Source organism: Oryctolagus cuniculus, chromosome 15, assembly GCF_964237555.1.
Source record: "Oryctolagus cuniculus chromosome 15, mOryCun1.1, whole genome shotgun sequence".
NCBI classification, from domain to species: Eukaryota; Metazoa; Chordata; class Mammalia; order Lagomorpha; family Leporidae; genus Oryctolagus; species Oryctolagus cuniculus.
In genome coordinates, this window is record NC_091446.1 from 9,682,336 (window position 1) to 9,709,502 (window position 27,167).

The 27,167-nt window shown below is 52.0% G+C and overlaps 1 long non-coding RNA gene across 1 annotated transcript in view; it reads left to right on the forward strand.

Moving 5' to 3' along the window:
- The first annotated feature begins 12,846 nt into the window (after positions 1 to 12,846).
- LOC138845470 (uncharacterized) overlaps positions 12,847 to 27,167 on the forward strand; it is a 42,664-nt gene continuing 28,343 nt past the window's right edge. The window contains exons 1-2 of the long non-coding RNA XR_011382754.1: positions 12,847 to 16,294; positions 19,901 to 20,129. This is a non-coding gene — a long non-coding RNA (uncharacterized lncRNA). The remainder of the gene's footprint in view (positions 16,295 to 19,900; positions 20,130 to 27,167) is intronic.

The window sequence follows — 27,167 nt, forward strand, 5'->3', positions numbered from 1 at the left end:
TTCAGAAAATAATTTTTTTTTTTTTTTGCAAACAAGCAAGCAAGCAGTGAGCAAAGAAGCGAAGGGCCCATCAGTCTGGGAGCCTCGGCAGGCGTCGAGGCCGGGAGCCTGGCCTGGTCTCCACGCGAGGCTCTGACTCTGGAGCTCCACGCAGCACAGGTGTCCGAGGTGTGCAGACCCCACCGTGGGTCTGCCCGATCCTCCCTCCTGCCATCCGCTCCCCTGCAGCATAGGCAGGAGCTGTGCTTGGCGTCTAACCTGTCGGATAGGGAAGGGTGCCCGGGGCGCTCCTGTGAGTGCTGCGGCTCGCTGCTGTGAGTCATGGTACCCTGAACTGCGCAGACCGGAGCTAGCTGCTCTCCTTGTGGCCTTGACGAAGTCAGTGGAGGCACTGCAGGCAGCCTCTACGGGGCACGTGTGCCAGGGGTCTCTGGGACCTGAAGGCGACCCCCAGCCAGCAGCCAGCAAAAAGCCAGGGCCTTGGCCACTCAGATGCAGGATACATGTTCTGCCAGCAACCGGAGCCAACTTGGCAGCGGGCTCTTCACCAAGCAGGCGTCCAGACGAGAGCCAGGCCCGGTTGTTGCCTCCCTCCAAGGCAGCTCTGCGGGCCACAAGCAGAATCCAGAGAAGCCTTGTAGACTGCTAACCCACAGAAGCGGAGGCGAAAGCCGTGCGTTGCTCTAAGTGACTAAGCTTACGGCTTACAGCTCAGCTCTCCGTGCAGCAGAGGAAACCAGTGTACCTCTCTGGTTTGATCCCCTGTTGTCTGAGAAGTTGGTTTCAGACTCTTGTGCTCTGTCTTCTCCTTATTTCACATCAGATTGTTTTTAGCAGAGGATCTTGGGACCAGAAAAAGTGGGAAGAGCAGCTGTGAACTCCTTTCACCTCCTGCCCCATCACCTCCAGACGCATCCTTAGCTCCTCCCACCCTGCCCTGCTCTTCTCCACTCCTCCCTGGACTCCTTGTTACCTTCTCTCGCCCTTGTATCTTCAGTTATTGCCTCTCCTTCCTCCTCTCCAAAACACACACGACAGACCAGCAGAGCTTCTGACCTTGCCGCTGGCCTCGATGCACCTCTTCTCATTCCCTTTGCTGTGGAATTCTCTGGGAGTGGACTCCACATACCTCCCCTGCAGCCTGGCTTGTGTTCACCCCTCCATGCTGGGGCCTCCTTAGGTCCCCAGCTTCGATGTGTGTGTGTGTTGTGTGTGTGTGTGAGTGTGTGTGTGAGCGTGTGTGAGCCATCGGTTCCCTTAGCCAAATTCTCGTTTCAAACCTTACCCTGGCTGGGAGCTCTGAGTCCCCGGAAGCTGCCAATCATTGCCTCCCGGGCCCTCCCCCAGCACCCAGGAGACCCCTTGTGCCTGGGGTTTGGTCTCAGTTTCCTTCGTAGCTTTCCCTTCAGCCTTGCAGGATAAGAGAAGTTTATTTGTGATGGATCAGGGAACTTGGGCTCTGAAATGTGATCTGCTGCATTTCTCCGATACGGCTCCTCCTTATGGAAATTTTTGTGGGTGATTGATCAATTCATAATGACCTACTCCAAATCCCGTGAGGTTATTAAGAGATTTCCCCCTAATATATTGTCTAATTTCTGTCTTCTGCTAATAAAAAAAACTCTTCATTAAAATGAGTGAAAAAATTGCGAATGATTCTTCCTATTTTTCTGATCTCACAAGGGAGGAGGAGGAATTTGCTGGGGAGGGGGATAGAAGGGCCACGTAGGACAGGAAACTGGAGTGAACAGAAGTGGACGGCGCTGACGTTTGCCTGCGGATGGAGCCCTTGTGGCTGACTGTGCCGTGTTAGCCGACTCTCCTGCTGGTACACACTCAGCTCTGTTTACAAAATTACTAATATTTTAATATTTTGGTCATCATAGAAATTTAACCCAAGTGCTTAGGCCTATATAATTTTCGCACTTAATCAGATTTTATTAATAAGCAAACATTCCTCCATGACTGACTACATAAATGCCATTCAGCCCATCAGTTCCAAGTTTTGTGTTATCTGTTCCAAGTTATGATGAAAACACAGATCCAAAGAGCTGGAGGTGATGGGCAGAGGCAGGATTCGAACCCAGGGAATGCAGTCTGTGTTTGGCTCATGGCTTCTGTCGCTCCCCCTCTTCGTGGAGGAACGACACAGGACCCTGCGCTGTTCTTTCGTCTGCTCGGCCCTCCCCGGGTTTTCTGCTGGTTCTTCCCGGGTTGGCTACTATCCCTTCCACCTCCGTGGAAGGGCAGTTCCCCCTGGCCACATTCCCCACTTCCGCAGGGGAGCGGCACACCGCCGGCCGGCTTTCTCGGGGGCTGCACGGGTGTTCCTTCAGCTAGATGTTCCCCTTAGATGTTCCTGGTGCATGCCGTCTCTCTCCTCCTTTATAGTCCTCCTCCGCCAATCCTAACTCGGCTGCCCACACGCCGAGTACGCTGCTCTCCTCCAATCAGGAGCAAGTCCTACAGTTTATTAGCTGAACTGGAGGCAGCTGTGCGGAAGCTGTTTACTTCTCTCCCAGCGCCATATTGTGGGAGAGCAGATGCACAGAATAAGTCCTAATTCCAGTAACTCAGTCTAGTCCGGATTGCTCCCCACAGCTTCCTTCCTTCCCTTGGGGACAGGGGAAGCCCACACGTCCCAGCATTCCTGGGAGTGAGTGTCTACCTCTGTGACTGCGTTCTGGCCAAGAAAGGCAGGGAAGTGACGTGAGCCACTTGCAGGGAGGGTCCTTGGAGACGCCGCGTGTGATCTGCTGGACTCGCCTCCTGCAGTGACGCTGGAAGCCGCAGACCCACGATGGAGCCCCTGATCTCTGAGTCGCCACCTGCAGGAGACGTGATCCTGGACGATTTCCAAGCCTCTCTGAACTTTGCAAAATGAGAAATAAGTTCGTGTTGTGTTAGTAGGGAGAGATCTCCATTTCAGAGTTTACAATTGCTTTTGATCGATGTGGTGTAGTCAACATTTGTGTACGAGTCAGACATCATTCTCTTTGGTGAGGCCACCTTTGAGCAGAGATTGGAATGATGTGAGGCCAGGAGCCCTGCTAGTGTCGGGGAGGAGTGTTGCCTGCAGAGGGGACAGGAAATAGGAGTGTGTTCCAGGTGACCGAGGAATTCCTAGGAGGTCGTGATGCCTGGGACTGAGCGGGGATGGGGAGAGCAGGACAGGATGAAGGCAGGTGGGGGCCGGTCACCCAGGAGTCTTCAGGCCACACAGACAGCCTTGCATTCAAGGAAGGCTCTTCTCAGACAACAGGAGATGCAGCCAAAGGGACTGCGCTGGAGAAACACGTCCTGGGAGCCACAAAACAGGTGTGGGGGCCACAGTTTGGCACAGTGGTTAAGACACCACTTGGGACACCCACACCCTACACTGGACAGAGAGCCTGCGCCGCAGTCCTAGCTCTACTTGCAGTTCTGACTTCCTAATGCGCACGCTGAGAGGCAGCAGGTGGTGGCTCGAGTGCTTGGGTAGACCTGGATTCAGCTCCTGGCTCTCATGCATTCGGGGAGGGACTCGTGAACCCGAGATCCCTCTCACCTTCTCTGTCTCTCAAATAAAATGATTAGAAATGTTTACAGACGGACCTTTCATGATGGTACGGGCTCTGATAGCAATGATGCACATGAAGAGTCTGAGTAAAATTATTTAATGAAAATACCTGTGGCTTTTTTATTTGGAGTACATCCATGCAGCTAAATGTACACACTCATTGCCAGAGTTCCCATCTGAACATAATGTCACCTGCTTAGTTCATATCTGAATTTATATCTATATAAAAACTTATTATAAATATATTTAGAGCTTAGAGGTCTAATTATATTTTCCTGTATTATAAAATGTTAAATATTGATTTAATATTTTCAGTAAGCAAAGGGAAATGCCTTATCGTACAATTATCATTTATTCAGACACATACAACAAGTATTTACACAAAGCTAAAAATGTACTGTACTGATTTTGAAACAACTAATTAATACACAAGCAAAAGCTTGCAGACATTTTGATCTGATAAAAGATGAAGATATGGGCTCTGATTCCTTTATCTTTCAGGCAAGGGAATGGAAGTCTGTGCAGGGGAGGCCATAACAGAGAGTTGGATCGGAAGTGGAGCAGCCAGGACTTGAACCGGTGCCCATATGGGATGCCAGTGCTGCAGGTGGTGGCTTTATCTGCTATGCCACAGTGCCGGCCCTCAGTACATCATTTTGTTAATTGCTATTTTAAGTTTTTAAAACCTTCTTTTGAGAGGCAGAGAGACAGACAGAGCCCTCATCCACTGACCCACTCTAAATTCCTGCGATGGCTGGGGGTGGGACAGGCTGAAATCGGCACACTGGCAGGGCACACATTAGCAGGAAGTCGGAACTGGTAGCAGCGCAGGACTCAAGCCCAGGCACTCCTCTGTGGAATGTGGGTACCCCAACTGGCAGCTGAATTGCCAGGCCTGTAGTAGTGTAGTAACCGCACCGCACAGCCGATGTCCAGAGCTGCTCACCTGGTCTGACCCAATGGTGTCCTCTTGGACCAGCAGCTCTCCATGCCGCATCCTCCACGCCTCCGCCAGCACCTGGAAATCACCTGCTGCTCTTCCCTGCTGTTAGTTCAACTTCTTAAAACTCCACGTGGAAGTGAGATTGTGCAATATTTGTCCTTCTGTTCCTGGATTATTTCCCTTAGCACCATGTCTTCCAAGTGCATCCTTGTCACGGCTGAGGGGATGTCCTCCTTTTAAAGGCTGTTAGTACTGCGTTGTATACATGAGGGTGCATGGAAAAGTTCCTGGAAAACAAATTTAAAAATTAGCTTATCATGGTGCAGAATAATGTGAAAGTCATTTGCGGAGGGGTGTTTAAAAAGTCCATGGGAAATTCTTATTATGAAAACATTATGCTTGTTTTGATTCTTTTGAGAAACATCTGCTATTTTCCATGATTCTGCACGAATGTATATTCCTACCAGTAGGAACAAGGGTTCCCTCTTCTCCCATCTTCACCAACTCCTGCTATATTTTTCCTGGCATATTTTGGGTATTAATTCCTTATCAGATATATTTAAGGTTGACAAATAACTTTTCACACTCTGTAGACAATCTCTTCATTCTGTTGATTGTTTCCTTGCTGTGTACAAGCCTTTGAGTGTGATGCAACCCCGCTAGCCCGTTGCTTTTGTTGCCTGTTCTCCTAATGCCGTGTCCAAAGAGGCATTGCCCAGACCATCTTAGGAAGCTTTTTCTCTGTGTTTTCTTCTAGCAGTTTCATGCTTTCAGATCTTAAGTGTCTGGTCCTTTTTGAGTTGATTTTTTTTTAAAGCTGATGTGAGATAAGAGATCCAGTTTTCTCAACACTGTTTATTAAAGAGAGAGTCCTTTCCCCGTTGTGTGTTCTTGACACCTTTGTCAAGGATCAGCGGGCTGTAAATGTGTGGATTTATTTCTTGGCTCCCCATGTGCCGTTGGTCCATATGCCTGTTTTCATATCAGTACCATCTTGTTTTGATTACTGTAACTTTGTAGTGTATTTGATTTCAAAATATAGAGGTTCTTCAAGAAGTTCATGGGAAATGAAATTAAAATAAGTTTATGTTAGAGCAAGAAATTTGAAACCCATGCATTATTTTTTCATACTACACATTCCCATAAACAAGTAGTGTGATACCTCTAGCTTTCTTCTTTTTGCTCATTGATGCTTTGGCTTTTTTAAAATTTTTGTGATTTTATGCAAATTTTAAGATTATATTTATATTTACATGAAATTTGTCATTGGAATTTTGATAGAGATTGAACTGTGGATCACTTTAGATAGTATGGATATTTTAACAATATTAATTGTTCTAAGCCACGAACATGGGATCTTTCCATTGAGAAAAATGAAAATGGCAAAACAATATAGCAAAAGCAGTTCTCAAAGGGCAGTTTACAGAGATAAATGCCTAACACTAAGAAAAAAGAAAGGTTTTTAAAAATAAAAAAGAGAGGCTGGCACTGTGGCGTAATAGGCTAGGGCTCCACTTGTGATGTTGTCATCCCATTTGGGCCCAGGTTCCAATCCCGGCTACTTTTCCTCCAATCCAGTGCCCTACTGGTGTTCTGGGAAAGCAGTGGAAAATGGCCAAAGTGTTTGGGCCCTGTACCCACATGGGAGACCCGGAGAAAGCTCCTGGCTCCTGGCTTTGGATTGGCTCAAGTCTGGCCATTTCGACCATCTGAGGAGTGACCAGCAGATGGAAGACCTCTCTCTATATATATCTCCTTCTTTCTATCTGTAACTACCTCTCAAATAAATGAATAGCCTTTTAAAAATTAAAAAAAAAGGAAAAAGGAAAAAGATTTCAAATAAGTTACCTCACATTATACCTCCAAGAACCAGAAAAGAAAATCAAGCTAAGCCCATAGTCAGCAGAAGGAAGGAAATAATAAAGAATGGAACAGAAATATATGAAATAGAGGACAGAAAATAGTAGAAAAGACCAATGAGATGGAGTTTGCTTTTTGAAAAGAGACAAAGTTGACAAATCTCTAGCTAGAATAAGAAAAAGAATATAAAAAAATTAAAGAAAAATGACCATAAAAGACTAATATGAACATTCATATACCAAAAAGTTACATAACCTGGAAAAAACAAATTTCTAGAAACATGTAACTACCGAGACTGAATCATGAAGACATAGAAACTATGACTAAATCAATAATCTCCAAGGAGATTGAGTCAGTCATCAAAATAAAAAACTTCCCACAGATGTTAATTTGCAAGTTGGGATGCCCACATCCCACATCAGAGTACCTGGGCTTGACTTCCAGCTCCACTCCCGATTCCAACTTCTTGCCTTCCTGGGAAGTGCAGTGATGGCTCCCATGGTTGGGTTCCTGCTACCCACGTGGGAGACTTGGGTTGAGTTCCTACCTTCTGCCCTCAGCTTAGCTGTCACAGGCATTTGGGGAGTGAACTGGTGAATAGGAGCACTAGTCTCTCCCCCCGCCCCTGCTTTTAAAATAAACAAATTATGAGGCCAGCATTGTGGTGTAGTGGATAAAGCTGTCTCATGCAATGCCAGCATCCCATATGGCTGCCAGTTCATGTCCTGGCTGCTCTACTTCCAATCTGGCTCCCTGCTCAGGGCCTGGAAAAGCAGTGGAAGATGGCCCAAATGTTTTATGTCCCTGACACCCATGTGGGAGACCTGGATGAAGCTCTTGGTTCCAGGGTTCAGTTCAGCTCAGCACTGGTCATTGTGGCCATCTGGGGAGTGAACCGGCAGGTGGAAAACTCTCTCTCTCTCTTTCCCCCTCCCTCTGTCTCTGTCTCTCCCTCTCTCTCTGACTATCAAATAAATAGATAAATCTTTTAAAATAAAATTAAAGAAGGAAAAAAACCACCTTCCATGAGCAGACGGCTTCACTGCTGAATTCTACTGAATGTTAGGGAGTAATGGATGCCCATCCTTCTCAAACTCTTCCAAAAAATTAAAGGGGGGTGAACACTTCCAAATTCATTTTAGAAAGTCAGCATTGTCCCGACATAAAAGCCAGACAGGAATACTACAAGAAAAGAAAATTATGGGCCAATACCTCTGATGAAGACAGATGCAAAAATCCTCCAAAAATAGTAGCAAGTTGAATCCAATAGCATGTTGAAAGGATCACTCGCTGTGGTCAAGTAGGACTTCTCTCTGGGCTGCAAGGAGAGTGTAACATGCAAATCAGTGCATGTGAGGTGGCACGTCAACAGAATGAAGGCTAACAATCACATGAGCATCTCAGTAGACCCAGAAAAGCACTGAACAAGATTCAGCATCCTTTCTTGATAAAAACTCTCAACAAATTAGTTGAAGAATAAGAAGTATGCTCAGCAGAGCAAAGCCCCCAGCCAACACCACAATCAGTATTGAAAAGTTGGAAGCATTTTCCGTAAGATCGGGAACAAGACAAGGACCCCTTCTCTATACTTCTGTTCAGTGTTGTACCAGAGATGTGAGCCAGAGAAGTTCTGCAGAAAAAGAAAGGAGGCAGGTGGGGAGGGAAGAAGTTAAATGGTCTCTGTTGACAGACGATGTGAACTTACACATAGAAAATCCTAAAACTTTCCACTGAAAACTATTAGAACCAATAGTCAAATTCAGTAACATTGCAGATCCCTCAGTGAGCATACAAATATCATTTTTATTTATTAATTTTTTTAGTTTTATAAAAATAAATGTTATTAAGTTAATGTTAGTAAGTTTTATTTTTTTAGAAAACTTTAATAAATACAAATTTCAAAAGTACAACTTTTGGATTATAGCAGTTTTTCCCCCCACAACCACCCTCCCACCTGCAAACCATCCCATCTCCTACTCCCTGCCATCCCATTTGTCATTAAGATTCATTTTTAATTATCTTTATATACAGAAGATCAACTTATTTTATACCAAGTAAAGATTTCAACAGATTACACCCACACAGACACACAAAGTATAAAGTGCTGTTTGAAAATCGGTTTTACCATTAATTCTCATAGTACAACACATTAAGGACAGAGGTCCTACATGGGGAGTAAGTGCACAGTGACTCCTGTTGTTGATTTAACAATTGACACTCTTATTTATGACATCAGTAATCACCCGAGGCTCTTGTCATGAGCTACCAAGGCTATAGAACCCTCTTGAGTTCACAAACTCCAACCTTATTTAGACAAGGCCATAATCAAAGTGGAAGTTCTCTCCTCCCTTCAGAGAAAGGTACCTCCTTCTTTGATGGCCCATTCTTTCCACTGGGATCATTCACAGAGATCTTTCATTTAGGTCATTTTTTGCCACAGTGTCTTGGCTTTCCATACCTGAGAAACTCTCATGGGCTTTTTAGCCAGATCCGAATGCCTTAAGGGCTGATTCTGAGGCCAGAGTGCTATTTAGGACATCCGCCATTCTATGAGTCTGCTGTGTATCTCGCTTCCCATGTTGGGTTGTCCTCTCCTTTTTAATTCTATTAATTATCATTAGCAGACACTGGTCTTATTTATGTGATCCCTTTGACACTTAATCCTATCTTTATGATCAGGATCACTAGCCATCAGGGAAATGCAAATCAAAACCACAATGAGGTTTCACCTCACCCTGGTTAGAATGGCTTACATACAGAAATCAACTAACAACACATGCTGACGAGGTTGTGGGGAAAAAGGCACACTAATCCACTGTTGGTGGGAATGCAAACTGGTAAAGCCACCATGGAAGACAGTTTGGAGATTCCTAAGAAACCTGAATATAGCCCTACCACATGACCCAGCCATCCCACTCCTCGGAATTTACCCAAGGGAAATTAAATTGGCAAATAAAAGAGCTATCTACCGGGCCGATGCTGTGGCGCAGCGGGTTAAAGTCCTGGCCTGAAGCGCCAGCATCCCATATGGGTGCCGGTTCTAGTCCCCACTGCTTCTCTTCTGATCCAGCTCTCTGCTATGGCCTGGGATAGCAGTATAGGATGGCCCATGTCCTTGGGCCCCTGAGCCCACATGGGAGACACAGAAGAAGCTCCTGGCTTCGAATCGGCACAGCTCCAGCTGTTGCAGCCATCTGGGGAGTGAACCAGCAAATGGAAGACCTCTCTCTCTGTTTCTACCTCTCTCTGTAACTCTTTCAAATAAATAAAATAAATCTTTAAAAAGAAGGGCTATCTGCACCTCAGTGTTTATTGCAGCTCAATTCACAACAGCTAAGACCTGGAATCAACCTAAATGCCCATCAGGAGACTTGTTAAGACATAAAGAAATTATGGGCTATGTACTATATGGAATACTACACAGCGGTAAAAAAAATGAAATCTGGTCATTTGCAACAAAATGGAGGAATCTAGAAAACATCATGCTGAGTGAAATAAGCCAGTCCCAAAGGGACAAATATCATATGTTCTCCCTGATCTGTGACAACTAACTGAGCACCTAATAGGAAACTTGTAGGAGTGACACTGACACTATGAGAAACAGTGACCTGATCAGCCCTTGTCCTGACTGTTGAGGAACAGCTTACTCTTTTATTCTTTTCAGTATTTTATTTTTCTACTTACTACCATTGGTTGAACTCTTTAATTAACACACAATTATTCTTAGGTGTTTGAAGTTAACTGAAAATTGATCCCTGTTAAAAATAAGGTGGGGATACGAGAGGGAGGAGATATACTGTTTGGCACATGCTCACTCTGACTTATCCCTAATGGTAGAGCTAGAAACGTGCCATGGGACTCCAAATCCCATTAAGGTGGCATGTACCAGTGCCATCTTACTAGTTAAAGCAGCATTGTTATACATTAACAATGAGTGGCCGGAAGAAGCAATTGAGAAAACCATCCCTTTGACGATAGCATCAAAACTGAATACTCAGGGGTCAGCTTCTGCCAGGTGAAAGGTCCACACGCTGTGTCTGTGGCACACGGAGCAGACGCTGAAGACCCAAGTCGGGGGGAGGACGCTCCGTGTTCCCCTGGTCAGCTGCTGCTGCCTCCATTTGTCCACTGTTGCCTAGCACCTGCTTTGTGCAGGAGGCGGCGTCTGCCTGCAGGGCCTGCGCGGGTCTTGGCCATTGTGCCTGCTGCTCTGGGCCCTGCCTGGCAAAGGCCCTCCAGACACGGTGGTTGCATCTGGCAGAAAGTGCTTCGAGGCCACGAAACCAAGGAATTTAAGGCCGAGCGTCTATGCTTAGATGTCAGGCCTCCAGGACATCACGGCCCCCGCTGTCCCCTGCACCTTCTTGTGCAGGAGGGAGCTGGGCGGCGTCCACAATGCAGGGTTGTGTTCATCTGGATCAGCTGCCTCCCTGACTCCAGCCTTATCTCCCAACAGGACACCCTCCTGCGCGCATCACTGAGTCACCGGGGTCGCCAGCTCCACTCCTCAATCGGGCTCTGTTCAGCTGTGACCCGAGGTGGGAGCAGAGGAGCCGCTGGCCAGCTTGGCCTTTCCACCTGAGTGGCTGCGATACGAGGGCCCCGCCTGGCGCCCCGGCCCCGCACGCCGGCATGAAAGGCCCTTCTTGTGCAGTGGGCGGCCAAGTGTGAGATGGGCTCCGAGGTGCTTCTCGTGTGGCCATCCAGGCGCTCCATCTGCATTTTATTAGCCAAGTTAAGGGTAACCTGATAGGCAGATGTTCCGGCCTGGGAGTACGGCCCATGCCCCTTCATCTCCGTGTTTACAAATAATTAAAATGGAAATCACTTTCATGCCTAAACCTCACCTGCTCTCTTGAACACTGTGATATGCAGTTTGGCGAGCAGCTCGATTTATTTCTTAGACAGAAAGGAAACCCCTGAGCGTTGGATCGTGTGCTTGTCACATTTCTTTCTAGATGCATCTGGTTGCGCCCATGAGTCTCCTCACGGTTGCTCCAGTAGCCATGGGGTGAAGACCCCCAGATCCCTGGGCGGTTCCTGCCCCTCTGCCGGGGTCTTTTCACTTCGAGGAGCAGCCAGGGTAACCGCCAGAGTGAATGAGCTCTCTAAGGGACCAGAGGGCAATGCGAACTGCGCTGACTTTGCATCGGACTTCGGGAGTGGATGTTGCCGGGGGAAGGGCTCTCACGGAAACACCCCACTGTGTGAACGTGAAAGAGTCCATGCCTGTCTGAGGCCTGAGCCACTGCTCTGCAGCCAGCAGGCCCTGACCAGAGCTCTCCTGCGGTGCCAGGAGAGGAAGAAAGCACGCAGCTTCTGAGGCCTGTGTGGGCCCCTGGGTTGACCGACCACCGCAGCCTGGCCAGGACTGAGGATTTCTGGGGATGCTCACACCGGGACAGTCGGGCAGATCGGGACATGAGATGGGAAATCATCCTAAGCGGTCTTACCCCACGTTTCTAAAGGCAGGTGTCAGTAAAACCGTAGGATCTGTGTGATGTGCAAAGCCTCATGCGTTGCTGCCAGTGACTGTGTGTCAACAGATATAGGGGTGGCCGCCAGACTAAGGTGTTGGAACTGTGGGTTCTTGACCAGGGGTGTTTGGCTGTCACGGGGACAGGGAGTGAGACAGGCACATGCGTCCTGAGAGAAGAAGGATCTCACGCAAAATGCCAGCTGGCATCCCAGCTGAGGATGCTGGGCTAGCTGTGGACGGAAGGCAGTCATTCTGGAAGCTTCTAGAGAGGTGGAGCCTCTACATGTATTCATTCTCTCGTTTATTTTAGGAATTATTTACTGAGCATGCACTGTGTGCCCCGGTGATAAACAACAAACAAGACACAGTTCCTTACTCATGGACTGCACAGCTTGGGTAGCAGAAATGACATCAGAGATGAGGAGGGAAAGCTGGCACAGCCCCATTCCCTTCCCCTAGGACCCGCGGAACCTGGGGAAGGGGAGCTTCCCAAGTCAGATGGTGCAGACCAGGATCAGAAGGTGCTGAAAGGTTCCACATTGGGATGGGGCTCTTCCGGTGCCCTTGATTCTGACCAGACAGAAGGCCATCCTTAGAAACGAATTTCTCGGGCTGGTGCCGCAGCTCACTAGGCTAATCCTCCACCTGTGGCGCTGGTACCCCGGGTTCTAGTCCCAGTTGGGGCGCTGGATTCTGTTCTGGTTGCTCCTCTTCCAGTCCAGCTCTCTGCTGTGGCTCGGGAGTGCAGTGGAGGATGGCCCAGGTGCTTGGGTCCTACACCCGCATGGGAGACCAGGAGAAACACCTGGCTCCTGTCTTCAGATCGGCGCAGCACGCCGGCTGCTGCAGCCACTTGGGGGTGAACCAACGGAAGGAAGACCTTTCCTTCTGTCTCTCTCTCACTGTCTGTTTGCCTGTCAAAAAAAAAGAAAAAGTAATTTCTCAGGAACTGTCCCGGGGCCGGGGGGTGGTGGGGGTGGGGAATGATTCTTGCATGATAAAAGTAACGTGCAGTTAAATGAAGCTTGTATGATAAAAATAGCATGTGCATGATAAAAATAACATGTGCAGTTGAGATAATGTGTGTGTGTGTGCTCACCGTGGACCAAATGCTGAGTTTAGTGCTGGTTGTTTCTTTAAATACCCAAAGGAGGATTACAATAGCAGAGGTAGACCCTGTAACTCTCACCACCCTACAAGAGTAATTTAAAAAGTTGGCGGAAAAATAGAATTGAAAGTTTGCTTTCATGCAAAAAAATTGAAATTCACGAATAATTTTTCATAATACTTATTTTCCATGAACTTTTTGAAGACCCATCATATGCGTGGATTTCAATTTTTTTTTTTTGCACCAAAAGAAACGTTTAATTCCATTTCCTTTATTTTTTGGAGTACCCTAGTGCAGGTGAGGTGGAAGAGACAGAGCAGTTAACTAACTTGGCTAAGATTGCACAGCAAAGCAAGGATTTGAGCTTGCAAAATATATCTTTGAAGGCCACACACTCAACTGTCATGCTTTGGAATGGCTTCTCTTGCAGCAAGGACAAGATAATTGTGAAGCCTGGGGACTTCAGAATCTTCTGGAGCCTTTGATCTTGGAGGAGCAGGGCAGTGGCTTGCCTGTGTCCACACAGCTGACGAAGGGCAGTGTGCCCACCCCCAAGGCTGGAGTCTTGCAGCCTTCCCCCTGCACTTGTAACTCGGGACTGCTGGACCTCCAAAATGGGCCACCATCCGGATGAGTTGAGATGATCCTTTTGTTTTCCAAAACTTCACAATCTAGGCCACTGTTCCAACAGGGAGACTGCTTCCCAGGCCCCGCCACGTACGGTAGCCATGGCGTCTGCTTTCTGAACGCAGTCATAATTTGATATCTGTGTCCTTTGGTGAACCAGTGTTACCCACCCTCTGTGAGGAACAGCTCGGTGCTGATTGCTGGTCATGGCTATGAAAGTGTCCCTAGGCAGGCCAGAGGCTGCCAGGCAGGCGCCTGCTCCTGCCACCCTGCACGGCATAAGAGGCAGCCACGGCAGGGACTTGGCAGCCACTGCAGTGTCTAGAGGGCAGAGTGATGGACTCAGACTTTGCAGAATGCCCTTCCGTCCTGGGAGGCTAGCAGAGTGCCCTGGGTGGGGATCATCTCCCACCACAGGGACAGTGGTGAGAACATTCTCTGGGCTGCTGGTTCACGTTGGACTCAGAGTCCAGTCCCCAGAGGGGAGATTTTAGACACACCCCTGACCTTCTTTCAGTCCTGGTGTCCTTACCAGGGAAGAAAACCTATCTCGCAGGTTATTTCCAGAATTTAGGCTAATTGTGTAGAACAGGGATTGACCGGAGAGTGAGCATTGAGGCTGGCCTCTGTCACGGCACCTCAAGTCTGCTCTAACAACCAGAAGCAGCCGTGGACAATATCTACAGAAATGGGCAGTGTGTCCCAATGAAACTTTTTTTGCAAAAGTAGGTGGCAAGGTGGGTTTGGTCTGTGGGCCATAGCCCTGACACAGAGCCTCAGACCCATGGTGGGCACTAAGCAGGCGGAGCCGTTAGAGGATCTTGGTGGTGGTCATCCTTGCCATCATCATCATCACTACTGTCATTACTGTTCTGCTGATTGTACCACTTACAGGCAACCAGGAGTGATGGTGTAAAACTAAAATGAGATAAATACACACAGTGCTAACAAACACACTCAAAAACAATGTGTGGTGGGAGGGGCTTCTCTGAGCCAACTGCCTTCCAGCACTTGGCGCTCACATTCTTGTAAACCTTGGGCAGATTTGCTTGTGCCCCCTCCCCCCCGCCATGGTGCAGGTGACAAAGCCAAGACAAGCACTCACCCAGCATTCCAGCCTAGGGTCAGAAGCCCAGATTCCTCTCTCGCTCCTTGGAAAGAACCATCCCATGATCGCTGTGACTTGCTTCTATGGCTCCTCTTCAGGTGCGATGTCTTCCTGAGGATGGGGGCGCGGAGGGGGGCCCCTTGTTTCGCATGGCTTGTTGAAGGGCAGACTTGGCCCTCTTGTGCCCTCAGCGGGGGCAGATTCCTCTCCCTGGGAGTGGAACTCCCCGTCCTTGGCTCTGATGGCTGGTCGACGTGGGAGATGTTTTGGGCACAGCTCATGACGCCGGAGCACCTGGCAGCTCTCATTTACGGGCGCCAATTAAATGACGTCAGCGTGACAGGTCCTCATTACCTTGCTGTTGGCTTTCCCTGGGCCCGGCAACGCCGAATTATTGGAGCCTGTTTCTGGGACGGTCATCACTCTTACTGGAGTGGGATGTTTAGTTCATTTTTCACTACATATTACATCCTTCAGCAAACAACTTTTAGACATCATTTCATTTTGGAAGCCTCTTTACCAATCCCCAAATCCAAAGTTTGGCAGAACTGGACGATGGCAAGACTTCCACTGCCACTGCCGGTGAAATTTTAATTTCTTGTGACTTTATCACCATCTTTGCCATGGCTGGGTGCACTTGCCTTTGAACTGCAAGTTCGTCCCCTTTGTCTCTCCAGAGCCCAGAATGTGTGTGAATGGGGAGAGACCAGAGAATTGGCTTTGCTCACAGTGGCAAATTAAATCAGAATAGCAAAGCCATCAGCTCTTGGCTGCAGCCCTGGGAGAGGAACAGCAGCAGCCATGCCCTCCTGTTGGCAGAGAGCTGAAGATGAGCTCAGGGGTCTCTTCCGTGTTAGACATGTCATTCCTACCTGACCAGAGGACTGCCGAAAGTTCCTGATAAAAAGTCATTAAAGGAGAAGTTTCTCCGGTGGCGACAATTTTGCAATCCATGCGTAATTTTCACTATAAGCATTGTCCAGTCACTTTCACAAGACCCCTTGTTCTCATGCATTGTGAAATCTTTTGTACCAAAATAAACTTCGAATTCCGTTTTCCGAGAACTTTTTGAAGCACCCTTGCGGGTGGGGGTGTCCGGGTGTGGCTTCCGCGTGCCAGGCCCAGGCCATAGATCTGGGAGGGCAAGCCTTCCTTCCCATCTCTCTCCCACGTCATCCATCCCCAGCTGGGGCCCGGGCTCCTGCAGGGTCCTGTTGAGCTCGCAGGCAGGGAGGGCTGGCCTCCCGGGCGGTGCCCTCCTGGGGGCCACACTTTCTGCGATCTCCCTCTGCTGGGTTTATATGAAACGTGGCATCCTCTACCACTCACCAAGCAACGCTGGAGGAGGCCGCCAGGAGCCAGACGGCATTCGGCGAGGGTCCCCAGGGGGCAGTCGGTGGGGCAGGGGTGGAAGGCGGCAAGGTTTATGGAGGCGTTAGACTCAAAGAGGAGAAAAGGGAGTGTTCTGGCTAAAAATAGCGCACCGTGAACTCCTGCCCCTCACTCCTTAACGATTTCTCTGCAGCAGCCGTGGGCTCTCAGAAGAGGCAGCGAGCGCCGCCGAGGGCTGTTACTCAACTGGAGAGGAACGGAGGGCAGCCGCCTGCCAGGTGGGTTTTCCAAGCCCGCTCTAAACTCCTCCACATGTGAGCGAGTGTTTACAGTTGTAAAGATGTGCTGAGTAATTGCACATGCGAGCAGTCTCGCCTGCTTCGCGCCCAGCACGGTCCAGGCAGGCTCTGTGCGAACACCCGGGTGGACAATGAACTCGTTTGCCTTCTCCGGGTGGAGGCTTAAGGAGGTACGGTTTGTGTTGAGATATAATTGGTAGCACTTGTGCCTTTGTAGTTCTTTTTTAGCTACTGAAAATGACTGCCTTAATCCACTCTTGACTCACCCGGATTAGGGCGAGAAGCCCCACGGAGCCGGTTTGATGTCAGAGAGCAGAGAGGGGGCGGCTCTGGAAATCCACTTTGAGGCTCCGTGCCGTTCACGATCTTGGCTGAAAAACAGCACCAGCAACATCTTCACTCTCTTTAGGTTGTCTCTGTTTCTCGAGAATCACTCAGAATAATGCAGCGATTGTTCGTTGGCTGCTTCCGAGTTCCTTTCCGGGGAACCCTCGTGCGCTGGGGTGGCTTCCCCTTGTTCTCTCCCCCACTTCCCCAGCCATTCTTTGCTCTCTGCTTCCCTGGGAAAATCACTGTTGTCACCTGGGGGGTGGGGGGGGGCAGGCAGGACATTGCACTTTGCTTGTGATTTTTTTTTTATTTTTTTTTATTTTATTTTATTTTATTTTATTTTTTTTTTTTTGACAGGCAGAGTGGACAGTGAGAGAGAGAGACAGAGAGAAAGGTCTTCCTTTGCCGTTGGTTCACCCTCCAATGGCCGCCGCGGCCGGCGCGCTGCGGCCGGCGCACCGCGCTGATCCGATGGCAGGAGCCAGGAGCCAGGTGCTTTTCCTGGTCTCCCATGGGGTGCAGGGCCCAAGCACCTGGGCCATCCTCCACTGCACTCCCGGGCCACAGCAGAGGGCTGGCCTGGAAGAGGGGCAACCGGGACAGAATCCGGCGCCCCGACCGGGACTAGAACCCGGTGTGCCGGCGCCGCTAGGCGGAGGATTAGCCTAGTGAGCCGCGGCGCCGGCTTTTTTTTTTTAAATAGTGTTCTTTGTCTTCTCCCTAGCCTCCAGCGACACACAGCCAAGACGATTTGGCAAATCAGGTTGCCTTAGACAGAGTCCGGGTCAGCCATCGCCGAGGCCTGGCGACAAAGGGTTGAGGCCAGCTCACAAGGGAGTTGGGGGAGGATCCCCAGCCCCTCCAGTGTCCTCCCATCCACCTTCCAAAGGGACTCTGGGAGCGAGCGAGACCAAAGGCACTGTGTCACCTGCTTGCCGGTCCCCCACGGCCCCAGGGCCTTCGCTCTGGCTGGCAAGCGACGAGGATCTCACAACCTGGCTGGTGTCTGCCGATTGGTTCCAGAGCTGCTTCCTCCAACTTGGAACCCTTGTTACTACTGTTCCAAGCCTCCCCAGCCACCTGAGGAAGACACAGGGAAGCAGGGCGGAGGGAGGGTGGACTCTTTCCTCCTGATCGTCCCTGCCCAGGACACCGCTCCTGTGCTGCTTTGCCCCTCCATGCAGCGCCTCAAGCTCACCTTAGGGTGGGTGCTGTGTGGACAGCTGGCCCCAGGCTGTCCAAGATCTTGCCTGCCTCTGAGTCTGAGCCTCAACTTGGCTGGAATTAGACACTGATTGTGTTGAAATGAGCAGTAAAGTCGTGTTCCCACTCCTTGCTTCCACCCCGGGGTTCCACTGCCTCCCTGCACCCAGGCCAGGGTGGGCAGCCTCGTTGATTTGTCCCCTTGGGAGATGGCCTGGTGACACAGACCTCCTGCCCCGTCCCTCCCTGCACCCCACCCCCGCAGCTGCCACAGCAGAATGGGAGCTCCTGTCCACGAGGAGTTAGTTATGTCTTTGCTGTCTTAATGGATTCTCCAGGACCGTTTTTGTGGTCTCTTATTCTTGAGCAACTGTCAATAAATAAAAGACCTGGTACCAACAGGTGCTCAATAAATCCTATATTCTCTAAGGAATTGTGCCCATTTCTGAGACGAGGATTCACTGGCAATTAATTAATTAATTTTTGCAGCCTGGCCAAGAGGCAGGAGGAATTAGGGACAGGAAGTACAGACATGGTCTGGGAGGATCTATGATCAGCAGGAGGAGCACTGTGCACTGGGGACTTCCTGTGGACAATCTTGGGAGATGCAGACAGAATAGAAGCATCTGGGCGTCCACTCAGTCCCTAGCCAGACACTGAGCATCGGGGGAAGGGCCAGGCCCTCAGTGGGACCCCGCGTCTTCAGCAAAGCACAGAGCCCAGCTGACACTCTCCTCCTGGCACGTTCTGAGGAGGAGGCGATGGGATAACCTGGTCGAGCACGGTGAGCAAGGCTGCGAAGTGGAATGTGGGGAGCAACTCGGACTAGACTAAGTTACTGGAATTAAGACTTACTCTATGCATCTGCTCTCCCACAATATGGCGCTGAGAAGGGAAACAGCTTCTACACAGCTGCCTCCAGTTCAACCAATAAACTGTAGGACCTGCTCCTGATTGGAGGAGAGCAGCGTACTCGGCGTGTGGGTAGCAGAGTTGGGATTGGTGGAAGAGGACTATAAAGGAGGAGAGAGACAACATGCACCAGGAACATCTAAGGGGAACACCTGTGCAGCCCCCGAGAGAGCCGGCCGGCAGTGTGCCGCTCCCCCGCGGAAGTGGGGAATGTGGCAGGGGGAAACCGCCCTTCCACGGAGGTGGAAGGGATGGTAGCCAACCCGGGAAGGACCAGCAGCCAACCCGGGAAGAACCAGCAGCAAACCCGGGGAGGGCCGAGCAGACAAAAGAACAGCGCAGGGTCCTGTGTCGTTCCTCCACAAAGACGGGGAGCGACATAATGGTGCCGTGACTCAGATATGAAGCCTAGGCAGGGTTTAGTGTCGTTCCTCCATGAAGAGGGGGAGCGGCAGTGGAAGAAGGCAGTGCCACCTTCCCAGCAACAGCTCAGAGCAGGCAGGTGATGGTGGCAGGGGCTTGGCTCAGACACGGAAGGGCTGTGTGGGGTGGTGCCTGGGGCCCATGACCAGGTTGGAGCCCCAGTAAGGGCAGCTGGATACTGAATCCCGGAAGTCCACATTGGAACTTAAATGCTTAAATGCCCCCTGCCTCGGGTCAAGATTGGGCCGCAAGGAGACAGGCCTGAGCTTCCAGTTTAGGGCCAGGTTCACTCATCAGTGTTGCAGAGCACCTGTCACTTCCAGCCGTGCCACAGGCACACGCAGCAGCCGCGCCATCACTGATCTTACAGAACCTGCAGTCTCATGGGGGGGTGGGGTTGGGGGTGGAATGACCACCCGTAGACAGAGCTCTTAGAAGAGCCGCAGCAAAGGAACCAGGAGGTTCTAATTGAAAGGAGATTTTTAGTGAACAGGCGTTTGGCGGAAAGGACCTGGGCTGGTGAATGGTGGGAAAGGCATTCTGGGAAAGCACAGAACGGTGCTCCCCGTGCGTGTCCGCCCCGAAACCCTGCATCTGTGGCAAAAGGCCTGCCTCACAGGGCAAAAGGCACTTTGCAGAGTCAGCTGTGGGCACTGAGGTGGGGGGGAGCCCGGGTGAGTCAGGTGGGCCCAGTCTAACCGTAGGAACCTTTCCAAGGCGCGAGCCTCTGCCAGCTGCAGTCGGAGAAAGACGTGATGACGCGAGAGGTCAGACGGCCGTGACGTTTGGAGGAGGCGCACAAGCCAACGCCTGTAGGTGATCTTCAGCTGTGTGAACGGCCAGGGAGCAGACCCTCCACTCTCCCCCAAGGCGGACGCAGCCCTGGGCCCCACGACCTGAGCCCACGGAGGCCCACCGTGAGGCATCTGACCTGTAGCGTCCTAAGGTAAGGCTTCGTGTTGCTTTCTGCTGCTATGTTTGTGGTGATAGGGAAGCGATGCAGGCTATAGGCAGGAAGAAACTTGGTCGACTCCAGGACCCAAAAGGCGGCGGCCGTGACACGAGACAAACATGAGACAAACACGCACCATTTAAGCGCTCAGGCAGAGAAGTGACGGACACAGCGATCGGATTTGTGTTTTGCGGTTCCACTGTGCACACCGGGTGGAGGGAGGAGACGTCTAAGAACTCTCAGGAAAGGTGACGTCGAAGAAGAGAGGGGAGAGGGGACAGGGTTGGGAGCTGTCTGGAGGTGGAACCAACCGGCTGTGAAGGTTGATTGGATTCAGGGAGTGGGGAATGAGAGGAATCAAGGACTCCAGAGCCCCGGGTTCTGGCTGGATTGGGAGAGGCTCGATGGAGGCCAGCAGGTCTAACACACCTGTGCACTGCACAGTCAGTAGTGCCTGCCACCAGCATCGCTGGTCATGGAGAAGCATCTGTCACCATGGAGGACAATGAGAAACCCCCCAGAAAGCAAGAAAAACGCCAGTTACAAGATGCATGAGCTGGGACCTTTTTCTGAAGGTATGATAGAAAAGCCAGATCAACGTGTGTTAAACCCTGAGAACTTGGGTTCAAGTTGAAAGTCCAGGGGGGCACCTGGCTTACTCACAGCTTGAAGCAGGGCTCAGGCGGTGTCATGGGGCTCATTCCTGGGCCTTGCTTCCCTGGGGGGCTCTGTTCTCCATCCCTGCGGGCCGTGGAGTGCCCAGGAAAGCTGCTGAGACTCGTTGATTGGCCCAGCCTAGATGCAGCTCCCCTGTACTCAGAACGCCCCGGGGGGCAGGAGGGGGACGAGGCTGGGTGGCTTGGCCTTGGTGAGCTGCAGTCACAATGTGGGGGAGGGGAGGAGTGTCAGGCAAGCCTCTGGAAACAAGATGGCTAGACACACAGCAGCAAACCCCTCTCCCCTACCCAGTGTCCCTAGCAGTGCATGGCTTACTGGCTGAGGACCAGGGGAGCAAGAAGTGAGCCGAGTTCCCCATGAGAAGCTGCTGTGCACCTGCCCGGGGGACCTGGGTGGGGGAGCCAGGACATCAGACCGTGTGAAATGGCAAATGGCCTGGAGGCAGACGGGCGACCTGGGTTTGAGGCCGCTGAGCGTGCAGCATCAGAACATTCTAGGGCCTCACTGGCTTCTGCAGCCTGCGTGTGGGGCACATCCCCAGGCTCTGTGGCTCCTGCCTGCTGTTCCTGCAGAGTGGCAGCCCAATGGCTGAGGGTCCCACCTCCCCCAGGACCTGGTCCCATTTCCATCCCACCCACCCCCACCAGGGGAGGGTGTGGCAGTCTCGGTCCCCTGGGGGAGGGGGACTGCAGGCTTGAGCAGATGTTGTCTGAGGGCCAAAGCAGTGGCTGAGATACGGGGTTCTGTCTTTTGGCCCCACTTCCTTTTGGGTATGGCCAGAAACTAAGCAAAACAGGCATGGGTTATGGTCCGGAGATTCTCTACAAGGTCATGAGGTGCATGGCACATCACAGAAATCATCCTGCAAAGAACTAATGCTGACAGCTTTGTGCAGAGGCAGGGGGTCTAACTTGAGACAGCCCTTGGGTGGTTCCGGCCCATAGCTGATGCTGTGAGGGCCCTGGCTGCAACCCCCAGTGAGCCCCACCCTTCCCCTGCTGAAACTTTGCTACTGCAAGCTACAGGGCCCCCACCCCAGGCACTGCACAACTGGGAGGGAGCTGGGCCCATTCTCGGACAGGCTGGAGAGCTGGGCAGGTGGAACCAGTGGGTGTTATAGCCCCGCCCCCCAGTGCCATTACTCCCAGCAGAGCGACATCATCTCCTGGGGTCCCCGAGGGCAGCAGGAGCCTGGTGGGCAAGCTCTGTGGTGGGGAAATAAGGCAGAGCAAGAGCGTCATTGATCCACCCAACCCGCACTGCTGTTAGGAGGGGCGATGCCCTGGGTGTGTCCCCCCAGGTAGCTTTGTCAGGTGTGGGCAGAGACTGGCACCCTCCAACCCCAACTCCAGGACACCTGTCTCCCCACGTGGCAGCCAAGCCCTTCCCCAGAAAGCTGTGTCCCCAGTAGGGCAGGCTGGCTCCAGCAGGCCCCGCCCTGTCGGCCCCCGTGCTACCACTCAGACCCTGTGGCTCTGAACAGAGGGTCCCGAGTGCGCTTGCCGGCTTTGCCTCCTGCAGCGCGTGCTGGTGCCGCGCCGTCCTGATTCTGCCCCAGGAGAGCCCTGTCTAGGGTTTCTGTTGGGAGATCCCGCAGCATCACGTTTCTATGGTGAAACAACGTCCCGTTTGGAAATGCATGGTGCTTATAAAATATGTTCCCGTATTTTCTTGGATCCAGGCTTGTTGTAAAGTCCAGGGATTTGTTGACAATGAGGAAGTTGTTTCTGCAAACAAAAGGATTGTGTCTGAAGAGCAGAGGAAAGGAGCTGTCGTTTCGTCATTATTGGGGCGCAGGCTGGAAGGGGAGGGTTACAGGGAAGGGAGGGGCCGTGGAGCCCAGTTGGGCGTTTCTTTGGGAATGGTCAGCCAGGAGTACAGCTTCCTAACCTCCATCGTAAGCTCTGCTTTCCCCCGCCTCACCCATCTTTCCTACCCCATCCCCTGCAAGGAACCCACTGTGTGCTTTCCTCCCCTAACCCAGGGTCCCCTGCTCTGGCCTCTCCAAAGTCCCACAACTGGCCTTGCCGTTCGCCCTCCCTTATCGCGCTCAAGGCTCTGCTTCCAAGGAACTCTCAGCACATCAGAGACACCACATCTCCGGCGCTCGCACCAAGTCCCCAGGCAGTGGGGATCGGAGCTCGTCAGAGCTCACAGCATGAAAATCAGAGCCCAGCCCAGGCCTTCCCAGGGTCACTGCCACCTCTTGGGATCTGTCCCTGGTGCCAGGCCTGGGGCATAGCGGGGACAAGCTGGCCAGCAAGACCCAGCACTCAGGAAGGGTGCCTCTTGTCGGGGAAGATCTGTCCTGACTCACTGAGGGCACGCGATCATCTTGCAGGCCCCAAGCTTCACGTACCTAGAATTTTACTTTTGGAGGAGAGCTAACTTTCATGATCCAGCTGTGTGTGGAGGAGTAGAGGGGAGAGAGAGAGGGGGAGAGAGAGACGGAGCTTGTTAGCCTGAAATATCTACCCCATATATGCCATTTTATTGCCTCAAGAGATCTTGAACACTTCACTGCCTTTCTGGAGCCTTATTAGAATGAAATTACCCCAGGCAGTGTGTGAGCTCTCGAGGGAAGAGTGCCCGGACCGTGTGGGAAGTCCGTAGGGACTGGTGGCCTGCTATCAGAAGGCATATACACACGAACTTCAGAAATCCATGGACAATGGAATTGCAAGATACGCTTATTTTGGTGCAAAAAGTTTTTGAAATTCATGCATAGTGATATGCCTTTTCCGCGGTGAAGACCCCCCAAAGATGTGTGTATGAGAAGGGACCATGGAACAGGCTGATGGCAGTGGTGTGTGGATCAAACCCACCTACTAAGCACTGTTTCCCAGGGTGGGGCCACAGGGTTCAGGATGGCCCGAGAGTGCTTCAGACCCATAGCAGCTGACAGAGTCCTGGCCACAGCCTTTAAAAAAAAAAAAGAATTAAAGATTTGTTTATTGGAAAAGTGGAGATACAGAGAAAAGGAAAGAGATCTTCCATCTGCTGGTTCGCTCACTAAGTGGCCGCAATGGCTGGGGCTGGGCTGATCAGGAGCCAGGAGCTTCTTCTGGGTCTCATGTGCGTGCAAGGGCCCAAGGACTTGGGCCGCCTTCTGCCGCTTTTCCAGGTCATTAGCAGGGAGCTGGATGGGAAATGGAGCAGCTGGGACTTGAGCTGGCGTCCATATGGGATGCCAGTGCTGCAGGCAGAAACTTAATCTTCGGCTTAACCATCTATGCCACAGCCATTTTGCCCCCTCCCATCCCCTTCCCTGTTGGGGGGTTGCTCCAGCAAGCAGCCAAGGCTGCCGTCTGAGGGCATTCTGAGACCGTGAGTGGGCTTGTTCTAGGGCAGGCTGGAGAGCCGGGGAGGAGGCAGGGATGGGTGCTGGGGGAGGACCAGCCCAGCCCCCCGGGCCCTCCCTTGTAGGAGGCCAGCTCTGAGGCCAGCATCATCTCCCAGAGGACCCCAGCAGGTGCTGATGTGCTGGCAAACACACAGGCTCAGGTAGCACCCTGATTCGCAGCATCCGCCCACCTCTGGGGCGTAAGCACTCCCCTCGCTGGATCCTGGCACCATCAGAAGTCACTGAGCTCGCCGTTGGGGAAAGACACACACCATCAGCTCTCATGCAGCATTCTGGGCAGCGCCCGCAGGCCAGGGAGGAGCCCAGGATCCCAGGGCAGGTGTTCAGGGCGTCGGTTCAGCAGCCGCCCCCACCCCAGCCGGGGCTCTTTTTAATTCCTCTCACCTCTGTCTCGCTGACTTTCTCCTCTGACGTAACGGCACCTCCGGCAGCTGCCCCTCGTAGTGCACTACTCACGAAGCGCCCTGCAGTGCCACCCTCCCCTTTCCTGCCCCACTTCCCGTGGATTTACCCAGGCTTCCAGGGATCCCCGCTCCAGGGCACGCGTCTGGTGACTGGCATGCCGTCACTAGATGGTCTCACAATCGGGACAAAGTGCGCAGACTCCTCCCCCGGAGGGAGAAACACGTGTATCCTTCAGCGGGTCCCAGGCTTTCAGCCTCCCTGGGCCCCAAACCTGACGCCTGCCTTTGATTGCCTCCTCACTGCCACCACCATCTTGCTCCCCGAGCGGTCATCACTGGCATCGCCTCCACTTGGCCTCCCCGCCCTCTGTCATTTCTTCCTGATTCCCGTCCAGCGTCCCCTGGAGGCAGCTCCTGGTCTGGCCAGGCAGGAGGGCCCATTTCCTCCCCGTTGCATGCATTATCTGGACTCTGTTTACAACACTGACGGCCGCTGGGCTTGCAGTGGATTTACTTGGGGTTGTAGTCCCTCTGTCCCTGCCCCGAGAGCCTGGAGGGCGCGGTCCATGATCGGAAGTGTCCAGCCCGGGGCTGGCTGGGCTGTAGTTGCTGAGTGTTTGTGAGAGGAGCTGACCGATGCTGGCCAGAGGTGTTTACTCTGATCTCTTCTGCAGCTTCCCCCAGCACATGGCCAAGGGTGCTCCTTTTGCACCACACCAGCTGGCACAGTCGTGGGTGTCAGCTCTGGGGGGCGTTCGCTTCCTTCTAGAAGTGGGAAAATACCAAGATCCAAGGAGGACTATTCCAGTTACCCTAGGAGTTGGTGCAACCTGGCCAGGAAAGGCAGCTAGAATCTAGATTCCCCAGATTCCCCTCTGATGAGGCGCTGGGCTGTCGCTGCAGTCCAACGGCTCTGATTGGCTGGGTCATCAGGGACACAGTAGTGGTCCTTTCAACAGCTTGTTCATCAAGTGTGTACCAAGTGCCTGGGAGCATTTAGGGGTGAAGAGGCTTTGTCTGCACAGCCTGTCTTTCTCTGGGTCAGGCCAGGAGACTTCCAAAAAGTCACTTAGCACTCTAAACCTCAATATGCCCTTCTGAAAAATGGGGATAACGTGGTGCCTGCCTTCTAAGGTGGACGGGATGTCCGAATGAGATGCTATATTTGAAGAGGTTAGTGTTGTAGTTAACACAGGTAAGCATGCACCACATACAAGCTCTTGTTGAAAAAAAATGTGGGTGGCCGGCATTTGGTGCATCAGTTTTCGCCACTTGAGATGGCTCCATCCCACGTTAGACTTCCTGGGTGGAGTCCTGGCTCCTCTGCTTCTGATGCAGTTTCCTGCCAGTGTGCACCCTGGGAGGCAGTGGGGACGGCTCAAGTCGTTGAACCACTGCCACCCACATGGGAGACCTGGGTGGGGTTCCAGGCTCCTGGCTTCAATCTGGCCCAGCCTGGCTGCTGGGGACACTGGGGGAATGAACCAGTGGGTGGAAGATCTCTCTTCCTCTGTTTCTGCATTTCAAACAAAATAAAAGTAAATTTTTAAAACTTACATGAAAAGCAGAGAATGGGCTGTGTGCTAAGCTCAAGGAAGAATAGCCTGGCTTAGATGCAGCTGCTGCCCTCAGGAAGCCGGCAGGCCAGGGAGGGGGCAGACAGGGAGACCCAGCATCCCAGGGCGGGATCTGCAGGGGTTCAGGGAGTCGGTTCAGCAGCTGCCCCCAGCCAGGGCTGCTCTTTGATTCCTCTCACCTCTGACACAATGGTCAGTCTTGCTGACTCTCACCTCTGACATAACGGAGGAGGCTGGCGGGGCAGAGCTGAGCCTGACAGCCGGGGAGTGCTGGGCCTCTCAGGCCATCTCCCCTGTCCCCAAGGCTCCTCCCACAGGCAGGAAGACGGCAAGGGGGTCCTGGGCCCTGCTGGCTGTGTCTTCAATGCCCCCAGCGTCGGGGAACAACCGCTGGCTCCTCCTGACGAACAAGTCTCGTCCAAATGAACTCTTGGGATTTTCCCAACTACTTCAACTCCTTGATTTGTTTAATCCAGGAAATAAATCGTAAAAGGGGAAACTTCTTACTCAACTTCTAGTATCTCTCGGCTCAGGAAAAAATGAGAAATGATGCTCTGTATCACGCTTATAGTCTCAAGGAGCAGTGGTTTGCACATGGTAGTGATTTTTGTCCTCCGGGAGGCTTGGGGCTAGGGTGGAGGCATTTGGGGCTGCCACGCTGTGGGAGGGGGTGCCCTGGGGGTCTCGTGGGTGGAGGTTGGGGTTCTGTTCCACATCCTACCATGCACGCCCAGTCTGAGATGCAGGCAGCACTAAGTTGAGAATCGAGAGGGGTGTATGTGTGTTGTGCACGGGTCCACGAAAGCAAGACGGGGGACTCAGCCGCCAGGGCGTGTGCTCTGTTTTTCAAAGGTCAGAAAAGGGGGGGCACAAGGGCTCGTTTCAGACCCGGCGGTGTTGGGATCGGATCTGCAGGTCAGCTCACCCGTAACCGGTACTGGTTCCTGGTTGGCTTCTAAGGGGAGCGAGTAGGAGGCACTGCCCTGTGCAGCGAGGACTAAAGCCGACT